At 37.4% G+C, this 26,514-nt stretch overlaps 1 pseudogene across 1 annotated transcript in view; it reads right to left on the bottom strand.

Annotated features, from left to right (window-relative positions):
* The window catches only part of LOC306652459 (flavin-containing monooxygenase 5-like), a 29,817-nt pseudogene extending 17,597 nt beyond the window's left edge, over positions 1–12,220 (bottom strand). Inside the window, exons 1-2 of the transcript in view lie at positions 12,087–12,220; positions 1,048–1,235 (exon numbers count right to left, since the gene is read on the bottom strand). The product of the transcript in view is annotated as a flavin-containing monooxygenase 5-like (transcript). The remainder of the gene's footprint in view (positions 1–1,047; positions 1,236–12,086) is intronic.
* Positions 12,221–26,514: the final 14,294 nt, after the last annotated feature.

Raw genomic sequence — 26,514 nt, 5'->3', positions numbered from 1 at the left:
ACTCAGCTTAGACATTATCTTCTCTAAAAGTCTTTCCTGGAACTTGATTCCTCTTCCCTGATGGGTTAAACTTCCCTCTTCTGAGCTGTAATGCACAGATCTCTATAGCACTTATCACTTGGTTTATTACTTATATGTATAATAATAATTTTCTTCATTTTTCTGTGTCTTTAAACACAGTTACTTAGTTAAGTTACTTATTATTTTGTCTTTGCATCATCACTGCCTAGTACATTAACAAACTTGTTCAAGAACTGTCACTTAAACAGGTCAGAGATGCACCACTGGGCTGTACATGACTGGCTTGGAAATTGTCACCAGATATTTCCATTTTATTATTATTGCTAAACAGAAAAAGGTGGAAATTTTGGATTTTAAGCCAGGTGATTTATCTGTTTATGGTCATGATTATAAATTATAGGAAAATCACAGCAGACTTTAGAGAAGAAAGGAACCAGAAGTCATACAGTACAATCATCTTCTTTTACATAAAAAGAAAATTATGATAATTTAAATTTGAGAAATTAACTCATCTCAAGTCACAAGTTAATTAATGGTAACAACAAGGGCCGGAATTCAGGGTTTTGTTTCCTTATTCAGTGTTCTTCTCTCTCCACCAGATTTAATTTCTTTGCTTTCTCAATAACTTCTGAGTCACTACGTATTTCACCAGATTTTTTTGGTGATCACATAAAATAATATATTGAAAATTACCTCAGAAAGTATAAAGAATAAAGCAATAGTGGAAAAGTGGAACCAGAAAGATTTAATGTTCCCATACCTATTTATTCCCCTCATCTCCTTTATTATAAGCAGAGTATGAAATGAAGACAATGAAAACACTGGGGGCAGGTATCTTTCTGTATCTGGAGCAAAAATATATGAGAGACTTTCCCACGGGTATTTTAGAGATAGAACAAAGAGTGGAGTCTTTGTACTTGAGCATATCAACCTAATATTTACACATAAGCACTGGTAAATGAAGCCACATTATTCATTTAATTGATGAAGAACTTCAAACACAAAGACACCCACAAAACTGCCTACCTTGAACTGGATATACTTTAAAAGGTTGAAGTCTTTGGCATACATCCTGAAATACTCAAGGACCTGGGAATTGTGCATGAAGTTAAGATAATGATCTGGGATGGTGTAGTCACTGAAGTACATCATCTCCTTAGAAGTATTATGATCACCAATTTGTAAATACTGACTCTCCCTTCTTGAGGAATTTCCTGCAGTAAATTAGAAGTATTCATGTCAACTTGAGAACTAATTTCATGATTTACAAAAATAGCCAGTGAATAGTTGAAAAATTTCCTGAAATAAATGCCCATTTAAACAAATGCACACATACACCACCTCCATATATCTCCCAGTTCTTGGGCCTCTGTTTAGTTCCTTCCCCTTGAATCTCAGTATCTTTATGACTTGCTTTTGACCAACAGTATACAGTTGAAATGGCACTGAATGTCTTTCAATACTAAGTAATAAATAGCCTTGCATCTACCACCTGGGTGCCTTAGAAGGCTTACTTTGGTGTAACCCAGCAGCCATGTAAGAATTTAGCTTTGGTAGCTGTGACCCAAATACCTGACAATGAGAAATAATTCTTTTGGCTCATGGATTCAGAGGTTTCATCTCCACTGCTTTTGGCTTCAGGCAAGGCAGAAAATCATGGTGGAAGGGTATGGCAGAGGAAAAGCTTCTCAGCTCATGGTAGCCAGGAAGCAGGGGTTGGGGGAAGAGGCCCAGAACAAGATAGAGTCCCCAAGGGTAACCCCCCTGAACCTGTGATCTGTTTTTCAACAATGTCCCATCTGCCTACAGTTTCTACCACTGCCTAGTAATCCATTCAGCTGTCAATGAATTAATTCAATGATGATGTCAGAGCCCTAATGAATGAATCACTTTCCAAAAGACCCACTTCTGGACTATGCTGCATTGGATACCAAGACTTGAACACCTGGGCTTTTTGAGGATATTCTAAATCTTTACTATAAAAACTCCAACTACATTGAGACCACAATACTGTTAGGAAGCCCAACCTAGGCACATGGAAGAAAATATCCAGGATAGAGAAATATTCAAATAGCCCCCAGAAATTCTAGCTATCCCACCTAAAGTTCTAAACATGTGAACAAAGTAGTTCACATTAAATTCAGTCTTAGCACTGATCAGATGGCAATCACAAGAAATTCTAAGTGAGAACTTCCCAGCTGAATGAACAAGTCTCAAAAATTTTTGTATATATTGAGACATTGCTCTCAAGAAAACATACTAAGTTTCTTTTCAGTATAAGTTGTTATTTACTCCATTGTTACTATTGCTGGGTAACAGTCATTTAATTGAGTAAAAATGGGTTAGATCAAAACATACTAGGGAGAGTATAAGTTAGTGTAATATTTTCTGAGTAATTCTGCAATGTATATAAAAATCCTTGAAATTTACAGAGCCTTATAAAGAAATATTCAGACTTGCAAATGAAGATTATTGTTAAAGGTGTTACTGTCAGCATTATTCATAAAATAAAAAGAAATCAAGTTACTTGCTTAAGAAAAAATAACTGAAATTTGAGAACCACTGTTCTAGATCCTTGCTTCCCAAAGTATGGTCTGTGGACCAGCACAAAGGGGATCACTAGGGATATTGTTAGAAATGCAGAATTTTAGGCCCCTCTCTAGACTTAATGAATCAGAACTAATGTAACAAAATTCTCAACTGTTTCAGATGCACATGAAAACTGAGAAGAACTGGCTCAGATGACATTAATCCCTAATTCAGTGTCTTCCCTCCTACAACAAACTTTTTGCTTCCTCAAAAATGTCCAATTAATTACTTCATGGTGTTAAGGTGGTAATCAAATAAAATAATGCAATATGAATCCAGCCTATTACACTGTCACTGAAGTGTCACAAACCACAGGTTTTCAAATCTATTACATTTATATTCTTTTTGATTATAGAAAATCACCTTAACCAATTTGGACCCTCTCCTTCCTTTGTATTACATAAGCGAATAAATATTAGGAGAGTGGGTATTATAAAACATTAAATATCTACAAAACAGAGTGTTGGATTTGTCCACATTCAGGTTTATTTTCCTCCCAATTCTTATTAAAGAATTATTTAGTCTAGGAATCCAAAATTTACTCATACTCATTTGTCTGCCTAATAATTATTTCTTCTTGACTGCTAATAAGGTTTTCAGTAGTCTTCTTTCAAGTATTTTCTTATTTATTTTACCTATTTCAACCAAAGTATTCATTTATGTTGTGTTTATGTCTATATCTCTGCCATAATTAACATTTTAGCTGTTAATGGTTCCTGTATTACCTAGTAAAGTGCTTTATTGGGACTCCAGATCAACACAACCAGAATCTCATGAATGGGCTGACATCATTTTTTGTTAAAGTTCTCCCAGTGATTAATTCTTAAATATGTAGAAAAGTGGACAAATATATCCTTTTAATTGTTTTTCAATCCATTTGTTGTCTTATTACCTTTTTTGCCATTTTTTTGAGGAAGAAGGAGTTATGAAATTTATGATTTTTTAAAAACATATTTCATTAAAGGGTGTATATTGTTTAATTTTCTGATGAAATAGTAACAGTAACATTTTATATTATATTGTGCCCACATGACAATAATTTGTCTATCTGCTACACTTTAAAACTTTACTATGTAAAATAGTTATCTGATCATCAGCATAAATATCACCTAGGGCTTATCAGAAATGGACAATTTTGGTATACTCCATAGTATACCATGGAGTTCATGAGAATCTCCAGTAATTCATATGTACATTAAAGTTTGAAAAGCACAGTTTAGCATGCTTTAATGATTTTTAGATCTGCAGTTTGACTAAAAAATACCAAGATTATTTTATAAAATTGAGTACTTATTAAATCCTTAGCATTTTGAAAGAAATTTATTAACTTTTCAAGTAATTTCATTCATAAGATAACATCAGAGTAAACTGATATATATATATATATATCATACCACAACCTACTTTGTAGCATCGGTCTCACTTAATGTTAATGAAGAGATCAAGAATTGATTGAAATTAATGTCTTAAGAGCTCATATAATTATTATTAGAAAATTTCAGCTCTACAAGGAGGAGACAATACCAGTTTGGTAGGTGGAACATGATCAGAAAATAGAAGTGGTGGTGTCTGAGAAAACACTTGTTTGGCAGATAGAAAAATGAAAGAGAAATCACAATAGGAGAGTAAGTGGTACTACCAGAGAAGAAAATAAAAATACACTGAATCCCAGGAAACTGTCACAAAAAATGAGAAAATAGAATCCGTGAATTCCCAGGATTCTTATTGGACACCCACCAGTGGAGGCGGAATTTCAAAGTGCTTAGATCAATCCTACATATGAAACCTCTAACAAATTATAAACAAGTTTTGGGGAATGGAAGGACAACTAGACTCCAAATAATGATCATGGGATGGATAGAGAAGTACATATCAGGAAAACGTTCTCAAGGTAACCAACAGCAACATGCAAAATATATTCAGTCCATTAAAGAATGTTTATAATACCTTAGTCTCCACAGCTATGTAACTGAAAAATGTGAAAAGGAGGATCTATAGCTCAATAAACATTCTTAGCAGCTACTCAGGACAGCTTTCTTTTCAAAAATCCACTTATTAAACATAAATATATTGGATCGGAAATATATGCCAGGCATCATTCTTGGTTTTAGAATATAATAGTGAGCCATATAGGTATATTTGTGTTAAGAAAAGTCAGAGAAGTCAGAGCATTATAATGAAAGTATATTTTTTTATAGAAGCAGTTTATAAAGTGTTGAAATTTTTCCCAGAGGATAATAAAAATGAAATCCTCAGGCTGTATATTCAGCAGATTTTAACTTCAAATCCCTTTAGAGTTTAAAAACCACAAAACTGATAATCAGGCAGAATAAAGGCTACACTCCCAACATCATCCCTGCCTCAACTGATTTCACTGCCATTCAGTAATTGCCAAACCTGGCTAGGATGCTTAAGAAGACTCAAAATGTGGGGGTCTCACTCAAGGCATGAATAATAACTGACATGTAACCATATGCAGAGCTCTCACTTTTATAAGTGATTAATGTAATTATTCATTCACTTACTCGCTATGATCACTGTACAAAGGAGGTATTACTATTATCCCTTCCTAAAGATTAAAAAAAAAAACAAAACAAAATAGGGGTCAGAGAGGGGTTTAATGATTTGCCCACGCCCATACTTCTTGTGAATGACTGTCTTTGAATCTAAAACAGTGCTCTTAACTTCTACACTAAGGTGTGACTGGATTTCAAGAGTAGAATTTTCTGTTAATAAAAATAAATTAACAGGGTTTTCAGTCTACATATTATTATGATAAAGGTATAGGGATTTGCTAAGGGGATTCATTTTAGATCTGAATAAGACTATAGTAAGAATTAGTTCCCAAAATGGAGTCAAGATAGAACACATTTGTTCAACTAAGAAATGTCATAAGGCCACTTTTAAGTAGCTGGCCAACACTGTGTTAGTTTTTATGATGTGAAATATACCTGTGACACCTCAATTCCATTCACTTGTCCAGAAAATGAGCTTAAAAGTAAACCAAGTTAGAGGTCAATGAAGGTGATTGATACTTTTTGGCACTTAATAAGCATACCATTTAAATAGATGATATTTTCAATGGTTACTAACAAGTTGTAGGGTTGGATGTGCATATTAAAACAATTTAAGACAATTTAACTTTAAAACTGAGTATGTGTCAGAACAAGAAAACCCATTTGCTGGTGCGCTCTACCCTCTTCTGGAAGACAAAGAACTTTGAACTTTTCAAAGCAAGAAGTTTACAGCAAACAATACTATCAAATTTTATACGTTATTCAAGGACAAGAAATGTCAGAAAAATGCCTGAATATTTTTTAATAGAAAAAGTGATGTTGAAGATTGGAGGGAGGTATTCCTGAAAGGAGTTGTTAGCAGGTAATTCTAGCTCGTTTGCCTTTTAGACATATCAGAAACAACCACTCTACATTTTCTAATCCCTTTGTGCTTTCTAATATAGGTTGTTCTGTTACTCATCCTCCCTGCTTCACCAGATTGTTTCCCTCTCCTGAAAAACAGAAAAACTAATGAAATGAAAATATTGTCTGTGGTTTTCATAGACAATAGAAAAGGAAAAAAAGGGACATGTGCAATGCATTTTGTAGCCAACAGAGGGAAAGAGAAACCCTCATAAATGTGAGGTGGGGAGATGTTAAGTCAACAGGCAGAATTTTATCAGGTTTAGTCACTAACAAGCTCTCATATTACCTAACATGAGATAAAAAGTTGTGAAAGAATGGACTTTTTTTTAAGCTGTCTGAGGTCACCCTCCCAGTTATCTTAACTCCCTAAGGTCACCCTCCCAGTCATCTCAACTCCCTAAGGTCACCCTCCCAGGAATGGGAACAAAGCCCTTAAAGCTGTTCTCTGTTCCCAAACAGAGAGTAAAAGAGTAAATTGAGCCTGATAGCCAGATAATGCTCAAACAGTAGGATTACCAGAAACTATTGACCAGAATCTACAGCCTGTTGTAAAACATTGTGAAACATGTTGTCAGCAAACCCAGACCCCCTTTGAAATTTCCTGGCAGCTTTGTTCCCCCTTTTCCCCCTTTCATGTGTGACCCCTCCCGATGTGTGGTTTCTGCCTTTATAAACCTACAAGATTTTCTGCTAGGGACTCGACTCCTGGAGTTGGGTCCCAGCGCGCTGGAATAAACACCTCTTGCAGTTTGCATCAAGTGACGCCTCCTGCGGTTGATTGGGGTTGCCGTCCATCCATGGGACAGAGTTGGGGTTTCCTTTTGGGGGCCTTACATTTGGGGGCTCGTCCAGGATAAGATGGCCCCCTCATCCGCGGAGTCGACATTGGAGGTAAGAAGGGGTACCCCGAAGTTGTCTGTCTTTGTCTTGTGTTTTGCTAGTTGGTCTGGTTCTGTGAGCGCGCTTTCGGTTTTCGGTGGCAGCCGTTCGGTGACTCATGAGAGTGGCCGAACAGTGGCCGGCAGATGTGCCTGGGGGGCCACAGGTTGCAGCCCTGGGGGATGCCCTAAGGGTGGAAGGAGAGCCAGGGACGCCTGGTAGTCTTCGTCGGTAAGGGCGCTGATGGGGTTCAATTGGTGGATCAGAGATTGGCGCCCGTCTGTATCTGGTTCTGTTGTGTGTTTGTGGCGGACAAGGTGGAGGAAGGGTTGGAACAACTGGGGGGTTCTCGGACCGGGCTACTCTCAGGTGGACCCCAAAGGTTCCTTCTCTGGACTCCCCCTCCCGACAGCCCTGAAGGGTAACTTAGCAAAGTAGCTTCAGTCTCAAAAGTAATGAAAAATAAGGTCTCATAATTTTAACATCCAACCTGTCCTGATGAGGTGGCTAAAATGCCTTAGACACAGAGTTTCTGTTAAAACCTGTTAGATCCTTCCAGATCTCAGTCAAGGTTTACATTGAAATATAAATAAAAGAAGCCTAAAGGCTCAGTAGAAGACCGGTCTCAAACCCAGGGAAAGAAAAGGTAAAAAGAGTCTTTAAAACTCCAGCAAAGTAAATGCTATATTTTTAATTATATGTTTTTTTTTGAGCTCATGATTTTTTGATCAGTTCTATTTTTTATTCAACTAGAGTTTTTGAATATCTATTACACTGCAATGGAGATTCACCTATAAAGTTACAAGGGCTTGATTTTGTGTTATTTGTATGTTGTGCTGTCTGATGTCATGTTTTGTCTGTATCAAAACTGAGCGCTCCTAAAATTAAGATTTAAAAATGGATCCAGATACTTTTAATTCACGTGATTTAAAAAAGGTTCAAATTGGGTAAACTAATAAGAGTAAAATGTCTTTGAAAATAACTTGCAAGTCTCTAGGTGGTCAAGCTAATAAAATATTGATGTTAATAAAGTGTCTAATATCAATTGTTTCTAGGACTTTTCTTCAACAGGATAGAGACAGCAAATACTGTACAGAACACTTGTCTGATATCTTGGTTTTTACAGAATAAGTGAATTAGAGTTAACATGTATGATATTACTCTAATGTGTTTGTAGAGATATCTGATTAATTTACAAAGTTAAAATGCTAATTGTTAAATAACATCGAGTACTTTTAACTCCTTAAATTCCATGGGGTATCATACTTAAACATTATTGGTGTTTTCATAGGTTGGTAAATAAAAGGGTTTAAACTTGCTTTGTGTCATCACTAAACTAAAAACAAGGTTACTAAGAGTTATGTCCTAACAAGTGCAATTCTATATACAAAGGGTCCCAAAAGTTTCAACTGTGTTTCAATTAGAGTACTATGAACAACAGAATATTTAATCTTATTAAAATAGAGTAATTTATCTAAATTCAGAAATTTCATAAGAGTTGTTTCAGAATGTGAACAAAAAGGGGTCAACAAATAGGAAAGAGAAAATAAAAGGTTCTGGGTATGGAAATGTATTTAGTAAAAGGAAAAAGGAAATGTTTCTGGGTAAGAAAGTGCTTGTGTGATGAAATACATGAGGGTCTAAGTAAGTGCTAAGAAAGTCTATGTAAGTAAAGGGCAAGTTTCAACAAGTTTGTGTGTAACTAAGTTGGTTATATGTATGTGAGACAGCTAAAACTATTGAAGGTTTTTCCTAAGGTGAAATACTAATGTTCTGATATAAACCAAAGTTTAATCTATATGGTAAAATGACATGGTAAAATGACATGGATTTGAAACACTAATTTACTCTTTGTGTCTATTAAGTTTTATTCTTTAGAACAATTAGTCTTAAAAATTGGGGTGTATACAATTATGGTTAAACAACTATTACAGAGTATTGTACTTTGCTACAGAGCCTATATTTCTCTTTAAAAACTCAATTTGGTAAGATAAAAGTGTCAAGGTATTTGTGAAATGGTCACTAGTTGTATATTAAATGTGTTCATATTTTTCAGGACCACAAGTTTTTAAAGCAAGGAATTTATTAAGCTCTGCTATCCTCCAGATTAAACTTGTCTGTAATGGTAATCTTAAACTTATAAAGAGTAAATTTTATTGGGGATTTATTTCTATCATTTAATGTTCTATTATAGGACCTGCTATCAATAGGGTATGTGTAAAATTTGTTACTTTTTACACTGGGATAAAGAATTTCAAATGTAAATGTATTTCTAAACATTAGAGTCTGATTTGTTTAAAGGTTAATATTGTGAAACATGAAAGAAACATGAAAACATTTTGCCACTTAATCACACAAAAGGAAAGTTAAAAGCTCTCTCAGCCTTTCTTTGATTCATGTTTTAGATACTATGTTAAATTGTGTTAATTATAAAGTTTACATAGACTCAGGAAACAGTATATGTAAACTACTTAATGGTATTTAAGGAAAAGAAGCAAAGATCAACATCAGAATTAGAACACTTAAGATCTGTAAAGAGCCACGCCTTACCTGAGATAAGGCTCTGCCTCCCACCTCACTGTGTGTAGAATAGCTCCAAAATAAGCCAGACTTCAGCTTATTTAAAGTTATAGTCAAAGATTGGTATAGTCAAAGATTGGTTCTTGTTGTAAAAGTACTGTGATCTCAAATAGGGGATAGAATGTAGTTCTCAATCAAAATTCAAGATAGCTATTATACAAGCTGAATATATTTTTACTCTTGCTAATTTCATTTTGTAAAACTGTTACCTGTTAATGTTTTGCAGAAGTAGCTGCTCCAAGAACAAACAACCTAGGTAACTTGTGATAATAAGCCATCACCTATAGAATAGATAGTGGTAACTTCCAGTACTAATGCAGACTGCAGTTAGATAAAAGGGTAAATAACTGTAAAGTTATGGACATTAAAGTTAAAGCCCATTACCCTTAATTTATGACGGGTGAGACTGGCTTGATGGATAATTAAGATCAAACTTAGAAATTGGAGTTAAATACAGAGGTCAAGAAAAGTCCATATTTGGGTCTTGCCCTCAACGTTAGCCTGAACCCAGGGAGTAAGAGAACTTCTCTAAGGAGCGTTGCAACTCTGGGTCACACAACCTCCTGATCAAGGAGATTGTTGAGACTAGAGGATGAAAAATTATCCAGTGCATCTGCTGCAGAGGAGGGTCATGGAAAAGGGGAAACATCCCTTGATGTTTCTAAAGGAAGTCACCTCATCAAGAGACCCTGCCTAATCAAAGTCACTGGTGGAGCTAAGGAGCCGCTCTTAAGTTCTGTACAAGTGACCCCTGTGGGAACTCAGCTGACTCTTTAACAAGACAGGAACCAGGTCAATTTGACCAACTTGATCATAGATACCCAGCAAAACAGTTAAAACCAAAATATAGCCATTCTTGGGCATTTAAAGGAAATAATAATTAAATGTAACTTAAGATGTACACTTGTATTAGCCCACTAGAATAAAGGCTGGAAGCTACAAATGAAAGAAAGATTCTTCAGCAAATGTGCCTGATAACTATCAAGAGAAACTGCCAGAGTCAGAAGTTTTTAGTCAGTTTAAGACCTTCCTAAGCTACACAGGTAGACTTAATCTATGTTTGTTAGTATGATTATCTATTCCTAAGTAACAGAAGTATAGAGATCTCTAGTAAACACAGGTTATACCAATAAAGGGATATTCTACAAAATCAGATGACATTAAGTAGCTTAACTATATTTTCTGGGGACATCTATGACAATGTTAAAGTCCCCAAATAAAGGCCTTGTTCTCTCCAGCCTTTGCTAGGCCTAGTTATGGGAACAATTTCTCAGTTCTTTCACTTCCTGATGAGAGATTAACTTCTGTCATTTTCATGATACTCAGTGGCATATTTCAGATGCTGCAACATTTACTTTGTGCTAATCTCATTTCAGTACTCATGTCTTTTTGTTCTTCTATCATAGAAGCAGCCGCCCCCAGATGACTTTACAACCTGCTCTTCCCCAACCAGGCTTCTTCCTGGGACCCCTTGACTGACCCGATTTTTAGAAAAGGAACTCCAAGCTGCTTGCCCCACGCCACCCACTTCCAGCTCGAAGAAGCTAGAGCGGTCATCGACCTCCTTCCCCAGCAGCATGGAGTTCCTGAGATTAGAGGGGGGAATGAAGCCAGAATTGGGAACAGGTAGTTAGTGTAGAAATAGGGGATCGGGTCAAATCGAGGAAATGGCCATAAAATCATCTGCCTCTGGAAGTTGGAGACTGCCCCTGGAAGAATGGAATGTCAAGGATCTCCAGAGCCCATTGATTACCAAATTTACCTGCCTTTATCAAGGACTGTTTACCAAGGACTGCAAACAAGGGGCTGCTAATTGGTGGCCCGCCCCCTGGGCTCTTGCCTGCCTGAAATCACCTAGTCACCTTCATCAGGGAAAGAGTAAGTGCTGTATAGGTACTAATGCTTAGGCAACAATACCAGTCCCTCCGCCAAGGAAATAGCTTTGGAGAAGAGTATATAGAGACAGAAGTTCCATGATTAGAACTTACCAGAAAAGAAAATGGGGAAATGAAAGAATGGACATTTTTTTTAAGCTGTCTGAGGTCACCCTCCCAGTTATCTTAACTCCCTAAGGTCACCCTCCCAATCATCTCAACTCCCTAAGGTCACCCTCCCAGGAATGGGAACAAAGCCCTTAAAGCTGTTCTCTGTTCCCAAACAGAGAGTAAAAGAGTAAATTGAGCCTAATAGCCAGATAGTGCTCAAACAGTAGGATTACCAGAAACTATTGACCAGAATCTACAGCCTGTTGTAAAACATTGTGAAACATGTTGTCAGCAAATCCAGACCCCCTTTGAAATTTCCTGGCAGCTTTGTTCCCCCTTTTCCCCCTTTCATGTGTGACCCCTCCCGATGTGTGGTTTCTGCCTTTATAAACCTACAAGATTTTCTGCTAGGGACTCGACTCCTGGAGTTGGGTCCCAGCACGCTGGAATAAACACCTCTTGCGGTTTGCATCAAGTGACGCCTCCTGCGGTTGATTGGGGTTGCCATCCATCCATGGGACAGAGTTGGGGTTTCCTTTTTGGGGGCCTTACAGTTGCATGCCCCCATCTACAGGGAGAGTTTCAAGTATTAAGGGACAAGGAGATTTATCTGATACCTACACAGCCCTCCAAAGTCATCAGTCCTTTTAAAGCAAACAATTCCAAGTCTTCATACAGGCAAAACTTGACAGAAGAGAGTTCACAGGATTCACTCCCAATAATAGCAATTCTTTTCTTGGTCATGGCCTCCACAGGTCTTCACCTGGCTGTGGCAATGCCACTTGTCCTAAAGAGAGAATGACAAGAGACAGAAAGCACAAATCTGTCAACAGTTTTTAATAAAGACAGTTGTCATGACACTCAAATAATTGCTGTAACAAAAGGTAACTTTCAGAAAGGCAGATTTGATTGCCTCTTCAGAAGGAATCTCCTGCACAGGGTAGGGCAGCCCTGTTGCCTGTAGGACCCAGAGCTGAGTAGGCCCATAGTGCTGTATTACTGTTTGCAGAAGCATCTGGGGGATTCTTCAGCTACAATCTGGAAGTTAATCTGATTTTATACTGCAATAAAAGAAATATAAACTGCAGAAGTAAAAACAGCAGCAACAATCAATGGGGAGGAGCTGTTCTGTCCCACCTCCTTTCAGCCAACACCCCACTCACTCATTGGTAGCAATTCTCCCTCTCTTAATGGAAAGAAAACGTGGAGTGAAACTGCTTTGAGCAGAAAACAAAAACAAAAAAATCATCTACAACTTCTGGAGTTTTCAGCTGCTGTTATAGGCAGTGCCTTTTTACTCCCTCTGGAGACAGAATGGTAGTCTAATCTCTTTTGCTCCCCTCCTCTCCGCATTCACTTTTAACTTCCTGCTTTTCCCTTAAAGTGACAAACTCCTACTAAAACAAAACTTTCAACAACTCCCAAGAAAGCTTGATAGAAATGCCAAAATACAGAACACCCGCCTTGCAGGAAGTCTGTTCAAACAGGTGTTCCTGAAGCCAGAATTGGGGACAGGCAGTTAGTGTAGAAATAGGGATCAAGGAAATGGAGGCCATAAAACCATCTGCCTCTGGAAGTTGGAGACTGCTGTGGGAGAATGGAATGTCAAGGACCTGCAGAACCCATTGATAACCAAATTTACCTGCCCTTGTCAGAGACTGCAGGCAGGAAGATGCTGATTAATGCCCCCTGGGCCCTTACCTGCCTGAATCACTTTGGCCCTCCCCTGCCCCATCCGCTTCTCACCTGCAAAACCAGGCCTAATCCTGTAGGCAGGAAGGAAAGAGATAAGGGGAGAGAATGGGAGAATAAAACCCATAAAAAGGACAGGCAGGATTTGCTCATCCCACGGATTCTGCCTTTGGGTCCCCTTCTTCCACCCGGAAGAAGTCTGCTTTTACTTTTCTTTAATAAAGCTGCATTTTCCACTCTACATTTGCCTCAGTGTGCTTCTCTGGCGTTATACTTCAACACCTGAGGAAGCAGGACTCATCACTGGTAAAGAGCGGTATCAATCCTACCCCTTTTTCTCCCTCCTCTTCACCTCATGGACTGAATCTTCAGATCTACACTACTGGTAGAATTTACTGTAAAATCCCCATGCTTGTTTTAAACTACTTTTAGATGAACTATAGCTGTTTTCATTTCAACAACTTTTAAATATGGTTACAAATAGATCTTTGGCTTGTAGAATTATTTTATTCCATCAGGAAGATGCTTGTCTTAGACTGATATATGGTCTGAATTATGTAAAAATAAAGGAAGCACACAATGGGAAACACATAATGTCCACATCACCTAATGGGAGAATGAAAGAAAAGAGGATCAAAGGTGGAGTTGTGTGTTTGTGCATAAATATATATATATATATATATGTAATAAAAAGGAATATTTTCACTTTGGTTGGGGTATGAGAGATTGAAGCTGGAACACTTACCTACTGAGCCACAATCCTTTATTTTTCATTTTGAGACAGGATCTCACTAAGTTTCTTAGGGTCTCAGTAATTTTATGAAGCTGACTTTGAACTTGTAATCCTCCTGCTTCAACACCCTGAGCCACTGAGATTACAAGTGAGTGCCACAGCACTGGGCATAAAGTTTTAACTTTTTGATGTGGTTTTGTCAAAAGTTATTCATCAATATTTACTAATCTTTCAATGGACACATCAAGATGACCTAGTCAAATAGTTCTTATTTTAAAAGAGCTGCTATTTAATTTTGCTCTGAATCCTTGTCTCACTTTGCTCCTGCAACACTTCCACTAAAACTTTTTTTAACTAGTGTCTGTCCTCACAGATTACCACCAAAAACAGTGCCTTTTGTCACCAAGGACTTTTCCTTCTGTCTAATGCTGCTTTCTCCTAGGAAGGTAAAGCAATGTTCTTTTTTTTTTTTTTTTTCAGTTACCTAAATATCCTTTGAGACTTCAGAATAATTAGTTTTTCAATCCATCCCTCCCAAGTCCTATGGTAGTGGAAGGGCCAAGAAATACTTAAGAACAGGACATTTCATCTACAACCACCCAGTTTGTATTAAACCATGGATTGTTAGGTGTTGGAGAACACAGATGGTATTCTTCTGTTAATAAATCACTGGACCACATGGAGCTACATCTGAATGAGAGAGACAACTGCATGTCACCCAGATATACAATTCAAGTTGGGTGCAGTAGCCAGATGGGTTTGGGGTTGTCATCTTTGGGGTAGGAATGAGCATATCAAGAGTAGAATTAACATTGAATTTTAGTGGCTAGACAAGAAGCAAACACTGCTAGATACTCAGTAAAATGTTTTCTCCTCCTCTTATAATATAATATATCTCTTTGGAATGGGGCTGCCCAAAGAAGAACTGTATTTTCCTGGTTCTCCTTTAAGCTATGTGTAAATTTATGATCAAGTTATCACCAAGAAACATAATAAGAGCAAATGTGAGCAACTTCTGCCTAACCTGTGAGGATTGTACTATTTTGAAAATATTAATAGAACACAACAAACATAAAAAATGTTCAACATCTCTAGTGATTAGAGAAATACAAATTGAAATGGCATTGAGAGTTCATCTTACTCCTGCCAGAATAATAATTATCAAGAATACAAGTAAGAATAAATGTTGGCAAGGATATTGTGAAAAATGTTCACTCATACATTGCTGGGGTGACTGCAAAGTGGTGCAACCACTCTGGAAAGCAATATGGAGATTCCTCAGAAAATTTGGAATAGAACCACCATTTGACCTAGTTATCCTACTCCTAGGTTTATACCCAAAGGACTTAAAATCAACATACTATGATGACATAGCCACATCAATGTTTATAGCAGCTCAATTTACAATAGCTAAACTATGGAACCAATGTAGATGTCCTTCAACAGATGAATGGATAAAGAAATGTGGTATATATGTACAATGGAATATTACTGAGCCATAAAGAAAAATGAAATTATGGCATTTGCAAATAAATGGACAGAAATGGAGACTATCATACTAAGTGAAATAAGCCAATCCCAAAAAACCAAAGGCTGAATATCCTCTTTGATATGCAGATGCTAATGCACAATAAGGTGGGGTAATAGAAGTACATTAGATAAAGGAGAATGAAGGAAAGGGGGGGAATGAAAATAGGAAAGACAGTAAAATGAATTGAACATAACTTTCCTATGTTCACATATGAATTCACGACTAGTGTAACTCCATATCATTCACAAGCACAAGGATGGAAAGTTATGCTCCATGTATGTATAATATGCCAAAATACATTCTAGTGTCATGTAAAACTAAACAGGACAAATAAAATATTAAATTAAAAGAATGAAGAAAATATTAATAGCAGATAATTTCCCAGATGATAAGTGCAACTCTAGGTGGTGAGGGCCAAACACATGCACAGGATAGCCATTGAATTAAAAAACAGTTACCTTTACCTTATTAGCAGAAGACCTAAGGTGGAGAATTAACATGTAAAGGAGATATGGGACTCATAGGGAGGCATGATGAAGGAGAACATAGGCACAACTCTAGTTCCACCTCTACAGGTGATGATATGAAGACATACACATAATGTATACACATGCACTTTTTGAAATGATATGAATGAATGTTTACATGGAAGTTTAGGAAAAATTTTAATCACCATGGAACTTATTGGATTTGTATAGCTTTCATAGCAGGCAGTAGGAACAATCTAAGCAGGCACATTTAAAACTTCAACTCATATATCATGTTCATAAACATTCCAAAAGAAAGCACATGGGTTTTGTCCTTGAGAGACACAGAAAGTCACATGACTAAGGGTTTGGATGTACAATATTCCTGTAGTGGAGAATATGGAGAGTTGGGAGTAGGAATATAATCTAACAAAGTTGGCTATCCATGAACTATAATTGAGTAGATAAAGCACACTCTGTGATTCTTTTTGCTTTCAGAGACCACATCTATGGGTCATGAAAATGAGGAAAACACTATGCCTGTGGACTTCACAAGCTAATGATATTACCATGGAACCTCAACCCTGAAGGATAACTCCTGATTACTTGAGCCTTTACTGGTGAGATGCAGACAGTTGGGTGCTCTCCAGATTTATTTCCAGCTACAGTATTTTGGTCTTTTACAATATCCTGGAAATTCAAATTTGTGCTTTGTTTCTTATTTAAAAAACAAGGTGGGACTGGGGTTATGGCTCCCAGGTAGAGCACTTGCCTAGCATGTGTGAGGCACTGTGTTCATTTCTCAGTACTGCATATAAATAAATGAATAAAATAAATGTCTATCAATATCTAAAAATATTTTTTTAAATGTGGTCTATTTACTGTTGTCAACAGTGATATAGGAAAACTACTATTGTCCTCACTATGAATTACTATGCATCATGGGCCTTTTGGAAGCACTATCAGATTATTTAAGTCTTCTGAGGTTGAAGATTATTTTACATACCATTTTTGAGCATTTTTGGGTATCAAAATGGGAAACTTCCTTGGCTAAATGTTACAACTGTACCTCAGGAATACAGATATATGTGCAACAGGTATGTTCATTTTTCAAACCTAAGACCAAGGCTTTGTGAAGTTAGGGTATAAGATGGCTTTGGGTTCTTATCAACCCAGAGGAAGAGGAAGGTCACAGAGTGTTCTTAGGATTTCAGTGTAGGCTGAATCAGGAGGAACATTTGTCTTTATGCAATTTTACTGCTGAGATAATCTGCTTGTTACATCAAATCTGTCAGAAAAGTTAAACTGCAGCAGTAGTACACTCAATGTCTTCAGGGACTAGCTAGGTAGATTGCATAAATGTTTTTCTGCTGGACCAAAAAGAGTGAAATTGCTTGTAACCAATTTGAAAAAAGTATTAAATTAGAACAAAAACAACAAAATAAAGCTGGGCACAATGGCACAAGCTTGTCATCATAAGTACTCAGGAGGCTAATGCAGGAAGATCACAGTTTGAGGCCAGCCTTGGCAACTTAGCCAGAATACCCATGCCCCCAATAAAATAAAATAAAAAGGAATGGGGATGTGGCTCAGTAGGATAGTGCTTGCCTAACATACATAAAACCTTGGGTTCAATTCCAGTAGTTTAAACAAATGAAATAGGACAACAAGAACTGCTCTGTCAAACAAAAGACACACAGACAAGTTTCAGTGCAAAGCTATCTACAATCTCTGACCTGTGTTCTCAATAAATTTTTGATAATATTTTAGTGTGTGCCCTACCTTTGGTATTGAAAGGGAGTGACAATTCTCAGAGGTGACTGGGCAAGAGTTCTGTAAAGCACTTCCTGCTATACTTAAAAGCATAGTATTGTTGGTATATCTTCTCAGGCTCTTGGGCTCTCCAGGTATTACATTTATTATATAAATCTGAGGCCTAAGATATATAGTTACATCAAAGTCAAGTGTAGTTTTTCCTTGCTTGGGAGAAAGAAAACCCAAATTGCTTTCAACTCAGTGTAGGGCACTGATCTAATCCTAAACTTAGCCCAAAAGTCCAAGTTCATAAATGCAGAAGAGGTCTGAAACATTTTCCCCTGTGGTCACATCTTTTACTGAAGTTCCATATCTGACTCACTAGATGCTGCCAACTACTGTCCTATTTTAACCCAGTAGACCAAGGACATAGGACAGCAAATATATAACCTGTTCACTAACGTGTGCTTTAATCATTCTTGTTTTGGTTGGGGTTGATGTTAAGATCTACCAAAGGCATGATTTGGTTACTATTAATGTTACTGGGTTGTTGTTGTCAGAGGACATTCCCTTCTGTGGAGGAATAAAACAGAATTAATACAAGCATTATTACTATATAACCTGAGCAATGAATGAAAAAGGAATTGAGCTAGACTTCATTCTGGCAGTTAATACTGACTCACTAGAAAATAATGAACAGGTTTCCTAAACTTTCTGTGCCTTAGCTTGCCCATTTGTTAAATATTCTCCTTTCCTCAAGATTATAAAAATTATAGGTCCTATATTTTTGAGCAGCTCCAAAGGCCCCTCACTCAAGCATCTAACAATATTTCTCAGTATTACCTATGGGCCAGACACTGTTCTAGGTACAAATCCAATACATCCTAAAGGTGAATTTATTATCTTCCCTCACTCAAACCAGCTTTTATGTCTTATAATCCCTCAGTGGTGGGACAAACATCCATATCCCAGGGTAGACACCTGTGGGAGTCTCCCTGGAATCTGTTTCTGTCACCTTTAACCTTGTGTTTATTAATGACCAAATTCTCTCAAGTGCATCTTCACTAATTATTTTTTCTTTCAGTAGAGATTGAACACAGGGCGCCACATATGCTATGTAATTGTTCTACCATTGAACTACATAGCTTTTTAATTTACATATCTTTTATTTCATTTTACAGTCATTTTTATTTTGAGACAGTGTCACTAAATTGCCCAGGGTTACCCTGAACTTGCCGTCCTCCTATCTCAGCCTCTGAAGTGTCTGAGATTACAGGTGTGCTCCATTGCACACTGCTCTGTCACCAATTTTTGAATATATTTATTATCCCTTACAGATCTTGTCTCAATGACTTTGTCTTTGTGATCTCTTTGACCTATACTTGCTTCCTCTTTTTTTGCAATGCTGGCTTCCCATCATGCAGACCTTAATTTGAATGTCATCTTTCTAGTGCTATCGTCTTCAACCCACTCTACTCAGATGCGACCAAGCCCTATTCTCAATATCATTACCTTCTTAGCACTATTCTACCTGATAATTTATTTGCACTTTCTTTTCTTTTTATATTTATTCATCACTACAACCTGAACTTCACAAGTACAGGGATCTTATCTATTGTGTTCACCTGTGTTCTAGACACTGGGGATATGACCAACTTTATTATCACTCTATTGTATTTATCTGGCAAATATCCAATCCTGGTAAGTCTCAATTCTCTAACTCTTCCCCACCTGCAGCCAACACACACCATGCTGCCTGGTCTCCTGACCATCAACTTCAAGTGGCCCTCATTTCTGCTTGGTAATAGTACCATATTCCTCCTGTCCATTCACTCTCCACTTCCTTAGACAACTATTTCACAACTTTCTGTCCACAAACCTCCAACATCCCTCCCACACAACCTCACCAGATGACATTCTTATTTCATTTAGACAGTAGAGTCAGGAGAGATCAGGTGCTGTCATCACCAAATTTGTTTTCATACTGTGCCTTCTATTGTCTAGGTCAACTTCTCTACTTGTGCATTAGATCCCACCTCCTCTTACTCAAGAACATTACTCTGCTATTATTAGATTTTATCTCCACTGGATCATTCCCATCAACATTCAATATGTTCTAACATCACCATCTTAAAATCAAATAAACTGCCCTTGACCTGGTAGTTACTGCTGCCAATTTTCTGCTCCTTTTACACCAAAACTCTTCAAAAGGGGTGAGATGTCTGTCTCCACCTTCTTTCCTCTCATTCTCTTTATTTAATCACTCCAGTAAGGCACTGGACTTCTTGCCAAGACCACTGAAAACAATAATGTTGTTCAATTTAGGGTTTATTTACTATCCTACATTTACTCCACATCTTAACTGTATTGAATACAGACCATCACTCTTGAAAACCTTATTCATTTGGTCTTAGGGATACTATATTCTTAGTTCTCATACTATTTCATTGGCTGTTCCTAGTCTCTTCTGCTGCCTCCTCTTCTCAATTTCTAAATATTAGTTAACCAAGGATTAGTCATTTTTTATAGTTCCAGTCATTGTCTTGGGGATATTAAAACTTAAGCTCCATCCTAAAATTATGATTTCCTTATTTGTGCTCAGTTCTAACTCTTTCCCTTGAACTCTAAAATAGTCTATCCAGTTAACTATTCAAAACCTGTCCTTGGATCTGTATTACTGTCTCATTATACTCCGTCCAAAATTGAATTTTTTTTCTCAACATGAATTCCTTTTGAAGAAAGCTTTTGATACACATAGTTTACAAATTTTAATGGACATAATAATTCTACATATTTATGGAATACAGTGACATTTTGCTATGTGCATACAAGGTGAAATAATCAGATCAGGGTAATTGATTCATTGATCACCTCAAAAACTTATCATTACATTGGTTAGAAACATTCACTATCCTCTACACTATTTTAAAATATTCAATTAATTATCATCAACCATAAGAACCCCATTGTGCTAGGGAGAATTAGAAGTTATTTCTCCTATCCAGCTGTACCTCTGTGCCCATTAACCATTCTTTCTCCATTTCCTTCTTCTCACTCTTCCTAGACTCTGGTAATCATTATTCTACTCTCCACTTCTATGACATCAACTTTTTCAGTTTCCACATTAAGTAGAAATATGCAGTGTTTTTTTTTTTTTTGTGTGTGTGTGTATAACTTATTTTACTTAATGTCACACAGGCTCATCCATGTTGCTCTAAATAATAGAATTTCATCCCTTTTTTGGCTGAAAAATATTCCACTGTATATATATGCCACATTTTCTTTATTCACTTATCCACAAAGGGGCACCTAGGTTGATTCCACATCTTGGCTATTATGAATAGTGCTGCAATAAACATGGAAGTGATACGTCTTCGACATAGTGATTTCATTTCCTTTGGATATACACTCAGTAATGTAGTTTGTGGATCATATGGTATCTCTACTTTTAGTTTAGTTTTTTTTTTTTTTTTTTGAGGAGCCCCATAGTGTTTTTCATAATGGCTGTACTAATTTACAGTCCCAACAGGAATGTATGAGAGTTCGCCTATGTATGCATACCTGCCCAGCAGAAAAATGAACTCATGGACCTCGCCAAACTCTTTATTCTGTCTTTCTACTTCCATATTGCAACTCCATTCTACCACATGCTAATGCCAAATCCTTGAAATCATCTTTTATAATCCTATTTCTCCACAATTCTCAATTTGTGAATCTTCTAGGCATGATTGACTCAATATGTCTACTCACCACACCCCTATTACCATGATGGCCCCCAAATTATCATCTTTTGCCTAGACTATTGCAATAGTCCCTGACCTGAAGTCTCTGCTTCTCCCCTATAGGATCATTTCATACAGTATTCAGAGTAAAACTTCTAAATGTTTTACATAACTTGCACACCTGGAGTCTCTCAGCTAGCCTTTGTCAACTATATTTTAAATGCCAGGTTCATTATATCAATGGTCTACTTAATTTATAGCTAGGACACCATCTCTGAAATGTTAAAGTTAAAAATAATCAGCATCCTTTTGTTTAAGTGGCAGGTGGTTGATATCATTACTTTAGCAGATAAATTTAGTGCATGAGAATCTGGATGGGAGGAAATAAGTCAGAGAAAAGGAAGCAAAAACACTCAATAGCAGTATCATAGAACAGGATCTTCCACAGAAGACACCAAAGGATATAAATCATAAGGTTTTCAGAAAACACCCAAATAGGGGAGTAAAACAGGGACTTAGGATGCCTTTGCTAAAAAGCCCTGTCTCTACACTTTGACTTGCTGATGCCCAATGGGTAACTAAAAGCAGGATAAAGTTTGGCATCTCTGATTCATTTAGTATTTCTCTCTTTTTTTACCTTATTAAACTTTGGGTTGGATTCCTGCTCAACTCTGCATCATATGATAGTTCTACTTCTAGTTGATGTTTTGTGGAGTCCCATAGCATTTTCATAATGGCTATACTAGATTATATAAGCATAAGCATATTAATTATTTAAGGAGTGTTCATCTAAAGTTGATAATGTGCTTCATTGAAAGCTGAAGACATAAAGGTCAGAACGACTGAGGCATTTTCCACAAACTGCCTGCTTTTACTGTGTCCTGTTCCAGAGCCCTGTAGTAGTGCCTAGAAGTCTTCAGTCATTATCCTGCATTTTCCACAGAGTCTTGCAGGCAGATCAACCATGAAGAGATTGCCCTTCCTCAGCAGGAGCAGTATAGTGCCATGGGAACTATATTCTTCCCCATTCCAGGATCATAGATCTAATAGATAAATAATCCATGAATCAAGAGATACTTACCCCTGCAGTTGCTGCAATTTCCTCAATACCAGTAGGACTTGGTGTGATCATAACTATAGAAAATGATAAACCACAACACAGTTTGACCACGCCTGTTTATTACACATACCTCTTGTCTCTGGCCCCAGTTCTTTCTCTATTTAAGCCAAAGCTCACATCAAACCTGAAAGACAGGACTGAGACATTTGACATCACTTGTCTTTCCAATACAGCTACACTGATTAAAGTTTATTTATTTCTTTTCCCCATTATTTTTTCCATTTGTTTTTTGGTGCATTTCAGATTCATTAGGATGCCCAGAGTTAGGCCTCTGGTGTAGAACTTGGGTAACAGAAAAGGTGCTGCACAAAATCAATGTGACCCTATGCTGTGACACAATTTTTCTGTCTCAGCACTGATCTTAGCATTGATTACTACCAGATTTTTATTTATTGTCTGTTTTTTTTTTTCCTTTTCAAATATATGCTCCATGAGATTAGTAGCCTCTATCTCTAGTATCATAAGGAGTGCTTGGCACATAAACAAGGTGGTTTGATTAGTATTCATGAAGACTCAAGACACAAAATTAGCTTCATAAAACTGTACTTGTTGGAGTTTTTATGACAAAACAACCTAAATTGAACTCCTTCGTATTTAACAATAAATTTATTGAAGGGGGTGCACTTCTAAAATGGAAGCACCAAGATTAATTTACATGGAAATAATATTCTTATCATGATAGTTAGAAAATAATACAGTTTCTGAAAGTAGGTCCAAATCTTCATCATGTGAGCTTGGGACCAGACTTTCTTAACAATACTACCAAAGTACAAGAAATAAAAACAAAAATCAGTAAACGGGATGAATTCAAACTAAAAAGCTTTTTCTCAGCAAAGTAAACAATCAATAATGTGAAGAGTCTACAGAGTGACAGAAAATCTTTACCATACACACTTAAGATAGATCTCTAATCTCCAGAATTTATAAGAAACTCAAAAAACTTAACACCAAAAAAAAAAAAAATCAATCAATAAATGGGCTAAGGAACTGAGCAGACACTTTACAGAAGAAGATAAACAATCAGCAAATACATGAAAGAATGTTCAAAATTTCTAGCAATTAGAGAAATGCAAATCAAAACTACTTAAAGATTCATCTCACTCCAATCAGAATGACAATTATCAAGAATACATGCAAGAATATATGTTGGTGAGAATGTGAGGAAAAAGGTACATTCATACATTGCTGGTGGGTTTGAAAACTGGTGCAGCCACTCTGGAAAGCAGTATAGAGATTCCTTTGAAAATTTGGAATGGAACTACCATTTGACCCAGTTATCCCACTCCTTGTCTATACCAAAGGTCATAAAATCAGCATACTACAATGACACAGCCATGACAATGTTTATAGCTGTTCAATTCACAATAGCTAGATTGTGGAACCAACCTAGATGCCCTTCAATAGATAAATGAATAACAAAATTGTGGTATATATAAACAATGGAATATTACTCAGCTATAAAGATGAATAAAATTATGGCATTTGTAGGTAAATGGATGAAGTTGGAGAATATCATGCTAAATGAGATAAGTCAATACCAAAAAACCAAAGGCCAAATGTTTGATAAGTGGATGCTGATACGTGGGGGGTAGGAAAATGGAGGAACTTTGGATTGTGTAGAGGGGACTGGGGGTATGGAGGGTGCAGGAGGAAGGAAAGGTGATGGAATGAGACAAATCATTATCCTATGTACATGTATGATTATATGAAAGGTGTGAATCTACATGGTATAGAAACAGAGCAATGAAAAGTTGTACTCCATTCGGTACAAGGAATCAAAATGCATTCTGCTGTCATGTAAAACTAAATAGAACAAACAATAAAACAAGGAAATAATACAGTCTGTGGTCCCTGTTTTGCCAATTACCATTAAAAGTCATAATAAATAGGACCTATTTATAGGTTGTTGTATTAAATGAGAAAATATGTGAAAACTCCTTAGGGTAGCACCTAGAACTACATAAATAAATGCAGCCATTTTGTTATTATCATAATATTTGTATTAGTGGTATGCTTCATCATAAAATCACTCAAAACTGACATTGAGTCACCGTTAAATTAACACATTATTTAAGCCTGGAGAGTGCACAACGGTTTTCTTGAAATATCCTTGGTGGCATAACATCTTTGGTGATTTCAATTCATTACATTCATAGGCTTTCACCAGGCCTACAGCTAACACGGAACAGGTCAGGAGATTTCAGAGTCTAAACTAATTTATCACTAGAGTCAACAGAATTGAGCACGCTCCTGAGACCAGAGTAGACATTCCAACACTCTGCCCAAGAAATCTCGTACTGAACTTGAGGCTGACTTGCAACTTGGGCTCAGAGGCGTCCTCAGCCTGCACCCCCTGGTGGCTGCACGGCTGGGTCCTCCCTGGCACACCGGAAAGGCCAATTTTGCAGGGCCCTTGGGCGGAGCCTCTCGCGGCCAGATGGAGGGGGACATGCCTAGCTTCCTACTAGCCCTACAGGTGAAGGGCAGACCCAAGACAGTGCAGACGTGGGTGGAGGAGCAGGATTTAAGGTGAACGACTTTTCAGACCCACCTACTCCCGGGCACTGGCCTTTTGCCGGCGGTGTCCTGAGGGCAGCTTTCCTGCGGCCCCAGGGCCAGCGGTGGATGGGTGGGAAAGGTGCCAAGCCCGAGTTGCGCACATGGGGGATGGAGCTGGGCCTAGGCCTCATTCGGGTGGCCAGGCCGGTGAAAGGGGAAACTTGCAAAGGTGCACAGGAAGCATAGGTCTCAGAAAGGAGACTGTGTCCTGGCGCCCCAGGCTATGTGATTGCCCTTCAGATTCTGGTGGTTTGGAAGCCTGGCCCGCGCAGTTGCTTAGGTAAAACTCTGAAAACACATGTCCCAATTTGATTTCTTCTCCATTGACCGTGAAGGCACAGTTGATGATTTGCCACTGGTTAATCACTGTCAAAGCTGTATTTTGACAAATGCAAACAAACAAAAATTTGTGGGCTCATTACCACACGTGTTTTCGATTTCAAGTCCACCTGCCCTCCTCTTAGTCTTCTAAGCCTGGAGAGTGCAGGGAATGACCCATAGCTCCCACACTCCATCCAGCCTCTCCCAACCTCCTTGTCCTTATTTATCAGACCCAGAATGTGGTGGTGCCTTAGCGTAGTGACAGAATTGTGCTCAAAAATAATATAGTCATTTGCTCATCATTTTATTGAAATGCTAGTGGGAGCATGCTTGTTGGGTGTTGGGTACAGGAGACAACAAGGCTAAGATGGGTCCTGTCCACCGAATTTCTAGATTAGTGAACGATGCTTTTCAAAGTATGAAAGCAAGCGTTCATTCAGCTCATACTTATGCATTAAATACCACAGGAGTGTGAGGTTTTATGGTTCTCCAAAGGAAACCAAAGGGGCAGTTATGAGTTTTGCTTAGAAGAGTGATGGTTGTAGATGTATGGAGAAGATGCATGTCTGAGGAGTAGGAGTCTGGCAGAGTGTTTATCCAATCTAATTACGAATTTTTGGACTGGCCTTTGTATGTTCAGCATACCTTGACTAAAGTGTAAATGGCTAAGTGCTTGCCTTTCAACAGTGTGTGCTTGCCTATCAACCTAGATGTGGATATGAGTTAGTGAAAATGAGTAGACAAGAGGTTTGAAGATGGAGAGGATGAGATAGAATGAGTAAAAGCAGAAGTATATAGGAAAATTAGTCGGGTATTTATTGATGGGTGTTTATAAACTGATAGTGTAGGAAAGAAACACAAAGTAAAAGTAGCTCAAGGCATAATTATTGAATATTGTAACTTGTAATTTCTTTTTGTGAAAATAAATTAATATTTTTGGAAATTATTCTTTCTTTATTAAAAATCTTAAATTTACATAGGTCAATGATGTTTGATCCATTCTGTTATTTTTCCCTTCGCCCCCACCAATCCCACCCCACTTTTCCCTCTATACAGTCCTTCTTTCTGCCCATTCTTACCACCCTCATTATACCTAACCCTAACCCTAACCCTAACTCCTCCTACTCCTCATTATATG

This window comes from Sciurus vulgaris (genome assembly GCF_902686455.1).
Source record: "Sciurus vulgaris genome assembly, contig: HiC_scaffold_237_arrow_ctg1, whole genome shotgun sequence".
In the NCBI taxonomy this organism is placed as follows: Eukaryota; Metazoa; Chordata; class Mammalia; order Rodentia; family Sciuridae; genus Sciurus; species Sciurus vulgaris.
This window is presented reverse-complemented; position numbering and strand designations above follow the sequence as displayed.